The sequence below is a fragment of the Budorcas taxicolor genome, chromosome 19, assembly GCF_023091745.1.
Source record: "Budorcas taxicolor isolate Tak-1 chromosome 19, Takin1.1, whole genome shotgun sequence".
Lineage (NCBI taxonomy): Eukaryota > Metazoa > Chordata > Mammalia > Artiodactyla > Bovidae > Budorcas > Budorcas taxicolor.
This window is the reverse complement of record NC_068928.1, coordinates 19,919,962-19,929,102: the sequence shown is the minus strand read 5'-3', so window position 1 is coordinate 19,929,102 and position 9,141 is coordinate 19,919,962.

Here is a 9,141-nt window from a genome sequence, read left to right as displayed (position 1 = left end):
CTGTACATATCATTATCAGAAGGACTGCTCATTATTGCCGATCTATTATTAGGGATATTAATTCTGTCGCCACTACTAATAATACGGATCGAGCACAAGACAAATACACACTTGTGGTGCCCCCTCCCCTAGTGCCGTCCAGAGCACGTGTGCAAAGGATCCTCCTGGCATTGTCATCCCAAAGGACTTTCTCTCCAAAACCCTTCCCACCTTGGGCAGGTTGGGCATGACAATGAGAAGGCCCAGAGAGTCTGAGCCTCTTCTCCAAAACCACATGCTCCTTGGGGTTCAGTGTGGGCTCAGGGAACTCCTCCCAGAGGGAGCTGGGGACCCCTCTGATGGCAAAAACTGCTGCTGTCACTCTGCTTATGCCAGGTGGAGAGTCTGAAAGCTGGGTTTTATGATCACGGGGCTCTGTGTGTGTGTGTACATCCTCATGCACACTCTATGCCTTCCAAGACTGATGGGCTGGTGTAGCCTGGGACAAGGCTGTGGAATTTACAGGTGTAGGTGGGATCTGCAACTGTCTCCGGGCAATCTGGTTCCAGGGACACGCCCCACTCTGGGAGTATGTGTGTGTGTGTGTGTACGTGTGTGTGTGTTGGTGCCCAGGTTGGCTGTAGTTTGTCAGAAGCAGTACTTTCAGACTTGGGAAGCAGGGCTTGAAGTAGACCAATCATATGTATCCTCCCATGAGCATGGGGTGGAGGCTTAGGGTCAGATCTCTGGGAAACTCAGTTGCATCCTGGCGGGTCCTGAGGGGTGCCCACCCTCTGGAACTTCCAGAGTAGCCATGGGAGCATGGGTTTCCTTTTCTCTGTGACTCACAGCCAGCTCTAGAGTCAAGTTCCCTGAGAGATCACGATTCAGCTAATTCTCTCCCCAGCCCCATTAATCTGAGCTGACTAAGCAAGAACCACAGGCGGAGTAGAGACCCGGGGATGCTCACGACTGCAGTCATTCCTAAACAACCCAGCAGGCTTTCTTGCTTTAGCTTCTGTCCATCTCCTTGCTTTGGGCCTGGCCATGCCTAATAGGATGGGTTATGTTCCAGGCATTCCCCCACAAATGCTGCCGCTGCCTCCCTTGGGGGCCCTTTGAGGGCATTCTTCATCTCCCAATTTCACTGGACACACACCTGCAGTGTCTAGAGATCCATTTGGACATCATTCTTGTCTTGTTGTACTTGAACTCTTTACTCGTGCTTGGCCAGCATCCAGCCTTTAAGATCCAGATAGGGTCAGGAGGCTGAGTGCTTCTCCAGAGATGATCCTATCCAACCCATTTTGCCCTACTGGCCATGGCTCTGGGCTTTTCCTAAACACTGGGAAAACAGAGCACATACCAGGGCCTGGCAGGGGCATCGATGAAGGCTGTTGAATTCCAACAGGGATCTCTGATGGGGAGACCCATCTAGAGGAGGTAGAAATGGTGTGGGATAGGAAGATGGGGTTGGGGCTGAGGGTGAAGGTGGGGTGAGGGAGAGAGCGAAGAGAGGAATGGGGTGGTGGAGGTGAAGGTGAAATTGGGGTTGGGGGTTGGACAGGAGGAGGGCTGGATCAGGGTTGGAGATGAGAATGGGGGTAAAGAGTTGGGTTGTGAAAGGAGATGGAGCTGGAGTAGATGGGTTACAGATGGGGTGGGATGGAGGTTGGAGAGGTAGAGATGGAAGAAGGGGCAAAGGATGGGAGGGAATACACTGGAAAGACCAAAATTATTCAGGGACCTCTGATGCTCCTGAGAGACGCACTCTCCCAGAGGTCATCCTGTCATTCCCCTGCTCCTGGGCATGTTGCCAGCCCAACCACACCCATCGCAGATCAGTGGTTGCCTCTCCACTCAGGAAACCACCTCCTGTGGTCACATGCATGCGTGCTAAGGCGCTTCGGTCGTGGTTGACTCTGTGTGACCCCATGGACTGCAGCCCGCCAGGCTCCTCTGTCCATGGGGTTCTCCAGGCAAGAACACTGGAGTGGGGTGCCATTCCTTCCTCCAGGGGCTCTTCCCGACCCAGAGATGGGACCTGCGTCTCTTAGGACTACCTGCCTTGGCCGGCAGGTCCTTTACCACTAGTGCCACATAGTTCAGCTGAACTCAATTTCAAAGGCTGAAGCAGCTCTCTAAAGTCTAATGTCCCTCTCTCCTGTTGCAGAAACCAATCTCAGTTTGCTAAAACCTCCCTCACCCCCGCCCTGCAGCATCAGCGGGGGTGATGGGCTGTGACTGAGAAAGAAAGAGCAGAAGGCATATCTATGGGACCTCTGTCCCTAGCCTGCTTCTGTTACCAGGGAGTAAGGGAGGCAGGCAGAAGAGCCTCCCAACAGCCTTCTCATTAGAGCATGGAGTCAGAGAAACTAACAGGGGCAGTGGGCATAGGGCCTCATTTCTTGTCCCTTCCTGTACAGCAGCTCTTCAGAAGCTTCTGTGTGACTTAGTCTCTGGATAGGTGCTTAAGCCCTGTGCAGGTAGTGGGGTTTCTGCTAACCCATGAAGACTCAAGCTGGAAGGAAGGAGGTTAGACAGGAAGAAGGACTTCCTGGCAGAGAAGGATGGAGAGCCACGGGAGGTGGTACTTTCCTCGTGGGCAGACAGAACTCTCCAAGGGGAAAAAGGAAGGCTTTTCCTGAGACCAAGGTGGGGCCATAAGACAGCTTCCCAGAGGGCAAGTGTCACCAGGGGGCTTTAGCCTTTGTCTCCAGCTGCCCCAAGCCTTCTACCGCCTCACAATGAATGAAGGCACAGCTGTTAGTTGGGGGCCACGTGAGGTCAGTGTGTGGCTGAGACAAAGATAGGGAAAAGGGGGGGTGCTCCAACCCCCTAATCTTTCTTTTGCCTTCCCAGGAGCAGAATCGAGAGAGTTCTGGGGCTCCCTGAGCCCCTGGGAAATAGAGTCCTCTGAGAACTCCCTGGCATTCCCAGGAGAACAGGTTCCTGGCCTTGAGAGGTGAGTGAGGCGCCTGGGGGGGGGCAGCGTGCCTCGGCAGGCCCTGGAGCCCGGAGCTGAGCTCGGCAGAGGCAGCAGGGGCGGGGCCGGGCGGGGAGCTGGGACGACATGCGCCTCTCCCCACAGCACCTTCCTTCCTGGGGACCTGAGTCTCCCCCAAGACCCAGCCCCACTCGGGCCCTGCCTGGCCCATCATGAGATGGGGGTGAGGCTGGGAAGGGAGGCGCTGCCCCCATGGGTTGGAGATGCCTGCTCTCTACTGCTTGCATCCCAGGGGTCAGGGAATGCCCAAGGTGGTCAAAGGGCCTGAGCTGGGCCTAATGGGGACAGGATGGAGCGCAATGCCAGCCTCCCCCTCTTCCCGTCTGATCAGCCCAGAGGGACTGGGTTTTATCAGGAGGGAAAATAATCCTAAGGGGACAGGCAGAGCTGGGTGCTGCGGCTGCAGAGACTTCAGACTCCAAGAAGGACTTCAGGACTCTGAGGGAATGACCAAGTTTCCTCTCCCGGGATTCGGAGAGTGGGGAGAGAGCAGAACTGCCTGGCATGGGAAATGCCCAGCCTAGAGGTTGGGGGGACAGATGAGATGAGTTCTCAGAGGAACTCAGACCCTTTCCACTCGGTCCTATTCCATTGAATGGCCATGCCTGGCCATGTCTGGCCACAATGCAAACGTGTCTTCCTACACCTGTTGGTGCAGAGACGAGAGGCAAACACGCCCACTTATTTGAGTCTGTTCTTAATCTAACTTGGACACTGGTGGAGGGCCTGGGGACTCCACGGGGAATGCCAGAACCTTACCTGATCAGATGGGGGTGGGGAAAAGCCATGTGAGCCCCAGGGGGGTCTTCCTTCTGGCCAGTTTCCTAAGGGCCTTTGCTCCCGAGACCCCCCAGTTCGAGGCATCAAGGGTCTGAGGGCTCCCAGCACATCCCAGGTCCTCTCACCAGGCCTCTCGGTTTCAGGGGTCTTGAGGGAGAGAGACATCCCTGGGCCTCTGGGGGAGTCTGCCCTGAGCTCAGCATCACGTTCTGGCTGCAGCACCTGTTTGCCACCTGTCTGCTTCTCCACCAGCTGCATCCTCCCTGTGGCCCAGGCCTCCCCGCAGGCCCAGGCACCTAGACCCCAGCTGGGGCTGCTCAGAGATGTTAAGTGATTCCTTGATCAACACACATCCTTAGTACCACCAGGGCAAGGGCGATCCCCTCCCCCTACCGACCCCAGAGCTGGGTTCTCCCCTTTTCACTTGGACAAGCCACTAAATTGGGAATCTGCCTCTGTCCTTCAGCTCTAGTTTTCCAGTGTGTTAGCCCTTCTGAGCCCTTATTTCCTCCCAGCACATGGTGGCCAAGCATACCCTCTCCAACATGGAGATACACACACATGCACACACAAAGTCCACCGAATGCCGGAATGGAAAACCACGCGACAGCAAGAAGGATTGAAGTCAGACAAATCTGGAACAGGAAGAAGAGGGAGGAGCAAGGAGAAGTGGGGTCCTCTTTGGCCTCCAGGCACTCACCCCACTTCCTGATTCTCCCGTAAGCAGCAGCGAGAAGGAAAGGAGCACCCAGGTGCTCCTACTCACCCACAGGACCCGTTAAAAAGGCACCCCCCTCCCCATTCCCTGGCCCAGCCCTGCTGGCCTCCACGGCTGACTTGGACCGGGTCTCCTCTTACCTGCTCAGTGAAGCAGGTCGGCGTGGGGGCCGGGGTCTGGGGGGCCAGGAGCTCCGTCTGTCTGTCAGTCCGTCAGCTCGGCCGTCCCGGGTCTGTGCTGACATCAGGTGAGGGGAGGTAGCTGCTGGGTGAGCCAATAATTATGATATCAGCTTCCCCTTGCCCCGAGGGGCTGCTGCCAAGACGGGGAGAAGAGCAAGGTGACTAAGAAGCTAGTTTGTTCCTTGGCTCTTGTTTGACAGGTACCGGCTCCTGAGCCCGCCCCAGCCGCGCCCTGGCCCCCCCAAACCCCTCCCTCCTCCTGGACCAGCCTGGGCCCCCTGTCTCTGCCAGCAGGCACAGCCTGTGGCCTGTGAGGGAGGGGGCTGTCCCGTGGCCCCTACCTGCACCCCAGCACGGGGATGTCAGCCCCCATGGGTGGGGCACAGGCCTGTTGAGACACGTACACGTGTGTCAGGAGAGCTGGGGCACCGCATGTATGTTCATGGAGCCAGCAAGGGGGCTCTGGGGAGCAGTTCTGAGTGGTGGCGTGGGGTTCTCAGGCCTGCCATGGACAGGCGATAGTCATGACACTCCAAGAGCCAGGCCTAAGCATAGGTATGCTGGGGACTGTCTGTTCATGAGGTCTGACCCCTCTGCCTGTCTCTCTACAGTCGCTCTGACACCTTCAGGGTGTCTCCTTGTGTGCGGGGGGGTGTGCACCCAAGTGTACATGTGTCCTTGACTTCCTCTGTGTGTTTGTGGGCATGTGAGTGTCTCCGTGTGTTTGCACATTTGTCTCCCAGGTTGGTGTGCCTCTGCGTCTACGTCTTTCCCCACATCCGCGTGTGGACCTGTGTCCCCGTACCCAAGCCTGTGTCCTCTCGTGTGCCATTGGTGTGATTACACCCTTGTGTCTGTGCACACATCTCTGGTCTGGGTCAGCAATCCTGCCCTGTGTATGTACCTGTGTGTCTGAGCAGGTGGAGATGGGGCCCCCTGTTCTGTGTCATGATCCCATGGCCACTCTTCATGGCCTCGATGATGGAAAAAGAGATTTATGTGGTTGTGGCTCTGGTTCTGGCCCCTCAGAGTCCACCCTGGAGGTGGAGAGGCCTGGAAATTTGTCCCCCAATGCTCCTGCCTGGACTCAGGCCTGGGGCCTCTCCCTGGCTCCCTGCCCAGACCCTGTCCCCACCTCCTACTCACTGTTCCTTTTTTATCTTCTTTGCCCCGCCCCTCTCTCCTGTCCCTGGCCATTCTTTCCCACCTTCCCTAACCCCCTTGTTCTGGCCTCTAAGCCCACTTGTGCCTCTTCCTAGAACTCTAGGCTCCAGGTTTGAAGAGGTGGAATGCCCAGCAAAGTCTGGGGTTTGGCTTCTGACCTGAGAGTGGACAGATCAGCTCTTCCCTCCATACTCTATCTCATTCCACAGAAGGAAGTAATGCCAACTTTGGTTGGGGGGTCCCGGTGTTCAGCTGGTATCAGCGTGGAGTAGACCAAAACGTTTGGAGACTTCTTGGTCTAGGAAGTCTAGACCTAGACAGGGAATATCCATCTCAAAAAGAGGGTGCTGAGGCCAACAATGATGAACTCTTTTGAGAATGAGGTTAGCTGTGTCATCTTCCATACTTCTCACTCTGAGCCTCAGTTTCCTATCTATTAGCAAAGGGATGATATGATTCACCCAAACAGTTGTTGTGGAATAAAGAGATTATGTTTAAAGTTCCCAACACAATCCCTGGTATATAGCAGATGCTCAGTAGACATGCGCCCTCTTTCTATTTATCAAGCCCAGTGGTGCTTGTAGGAAATGAGGATGTGCTGCCTTGCCCACTTGGGTACAGAAATTGTGTTCTGGGGCTAGAACTGGAGCCCTGACTCAATTCACCTTTCTCTGGGACTCCAATTAGCAATAAAAGCTCTGCTCCCTCGCCTGATAACCAGTGAAGTTTCACAGTGAAAGAGCAGCTGTCAGGACCTTCTCATGTGTTTGTTTATTGCTCCTATCTGATGGCTAATTGTTTTCTAGACTCACAGGTATTTCCTTATGGATATGCTGGGCTCAGAGAGCTCAGAGTAAAAGTTGTAAATTAGAGGCTGCTATCATTGTTATCAAATCAACATTATTCTGAAGGCCCTAACCAGTGCAATAAGATAAGAAAAAGAAATAAGGGGGACCTCCCTGGTGGTCCAGTGGTTAAGATTCTACACTTCCAGTGCAGGTTTGATCTCTGGTTGGGGAACTAGAGTCCAACATGCCACGTGGTGCAGTAAAAAAAAAAAAAAAATGGAGAGGGGGACATAAATATGAGAAGGGAAGAGGCAAAATCTTTAAGAATTACAAATGGTGTGATTGTTTATCTAGGAAAGTCAAGAGAATTACCTAAAAAACTATTAGAATTAATGAGAGAATTTAGCAAGGTAGCAGAATAAATGTTAAGCATATATACAGAAAAATCAAAACCATTTCTATACAACTGAAATAACCATACTATCCTTGTAAAGTATAAGAAGACAAAAGATCCAATTCATAATAGCGACATTACCAAATACCCAGGAATACAATTAATAAAAAAATTTATAAAAATCTACATGAAGAAACAACAGAACTTAACCAGTAGACATAAACTCTGAATAAATATAAAGCCATATCACATTCCTGAATTGGAAAGTTCAGTATAATATTGTAAAGATGCCCATTCTGTTCTAAATAATGTATAAACTTAATGTAATTTAAATCAAAAGTCTAATTCCCCACTCCCTCAAACTTGACAAACTGTTTTTTTGTTCATTTTGTGGGTCTGTGGGAGCTTAGGTCCCCAGCCAGGGGTCGAACCTGGGTCCTGGAAGTGATAGTGCTGAATCCTAACCATTGGACTGCCAGGGAATTCCCAATAAGTTGATTTAAAAGTTTGGGAAAGAATAAACACATGGTGATAGCTTAAGGAGATCACTCCTGGCTGTTCATTGGAAGGACTGATGCTAAAGCTGAAACTCCGAAACTTTGGCCACCTCATGCGAAGAGTTGACTCATTAGAAAAGACTCTGATGCTGGGAGGGATTGGGGGCAGGAGGAGAAGGGGACGACAGAGGATGAGATGGCTGGATGTCATCACCGACTTGATGGACACGAGTTTGGGTGAACTCTGGGAGTTGGTGATGGAGAGGGAGGCCTGGCGTGCTGCAATTCATGGGGTCGCAAAGAGTCAGACATGACTGACAGACTGAACTGAACTGAATAGCTTAGAAGTTTTTGAAAAAGAAGACTAATAGAGGGAAATTGTCTTGCTAGATTTCAAGATATTCAATAATGCTTCTGCAATTAAAACAGTGTGATCTTGGTACAAATTAACAAAAATTTAATGGAAGATAATAGAGTCCAGAATAAACTCAGGCATTTGTAAGAATTTGGTATATGATAATAAGAGTTTTAAAGCAGTAGTAAAGTATGAAAATCCAATAAGTGAGCTTGGGATATTTGGGAACGTGGGAGTTTTCCATTTGAAAGAAATAAAGTTAAATCTTACTTCATGCTACACATAAAAAAATCCAGATGAATTAATGACTGTGCTTAGTTGCTCAGTCATGTCCAACTCTTTGTGACCCCATTGACTATAGCCTGCCAGGTTCCTCTGCCCATGGAGATTCTCCAGAATACTGGAATGGGTTGCCATTCTCTTCTCCAGGGATCTTCCTAACCCAGGGATCGAACCTGGGTCTTCCACATTGTGGGCAGATTCTTTACTGTCTGAGCCACAGGGAAGTCCCTGATGAATTAATGATCTTATGTAAAATGAAAAGCATACAGATCAATAGAAAAATCTAGGGAACATTTTTATAATTATGGAACGGAGAATGCATTTTTAAAGTGGTGGTAGTCACACAGTCATGTCCAACTCTTTGTGACCCCATGGACTGAAGCCTGCTAGGCTCCTCTATCCATGGGATTCTCCAGGCAAGAATACTGGAGTGGGTTGCCATTCCCTTCTCCAGAAGCATGACATCAAATCCAGAAAACATAAAGCAACGTGGTAGTTGATTACATAAAAAAGTAAATATTTTAATAGAGCAAAATATTCCATAAACAAAGTTGAAAGACAAAAAACAGCCTAGAAAAAAGTGGTGTGATATACATAACAAATGGTTAATATCCATAATACATAAACAAATAAAGACAGTCTCACAGGAAAGTGGACAAAGGATATGAATATGAATAAGCAATTCACAGATAAAATACAAATGGCTAACAAAGACATGAAAAGTTTTCAACATCATTAATAATCAGTGAAAGGCAAGTGAATTTAGAGGCCAAGGGTCCCAGGGAGCCTCTGGTGGGATGGCAGGAGAGACTGGTTTTCACCTTCCCACAGCGAGACTGTGATGGGTGAGATGAAATTCCTACCTTTCTGAGACAGCATCCACCTGTGCCCCAGGAATGGGCGGGGGCCCTGGCTCCCTCTTTCCTTTGGGAAGCACTACTTCCGCATCCCTTGCAATCTGGGAATTGAACCAGGAGCCTCTGGAATTCCAGAAA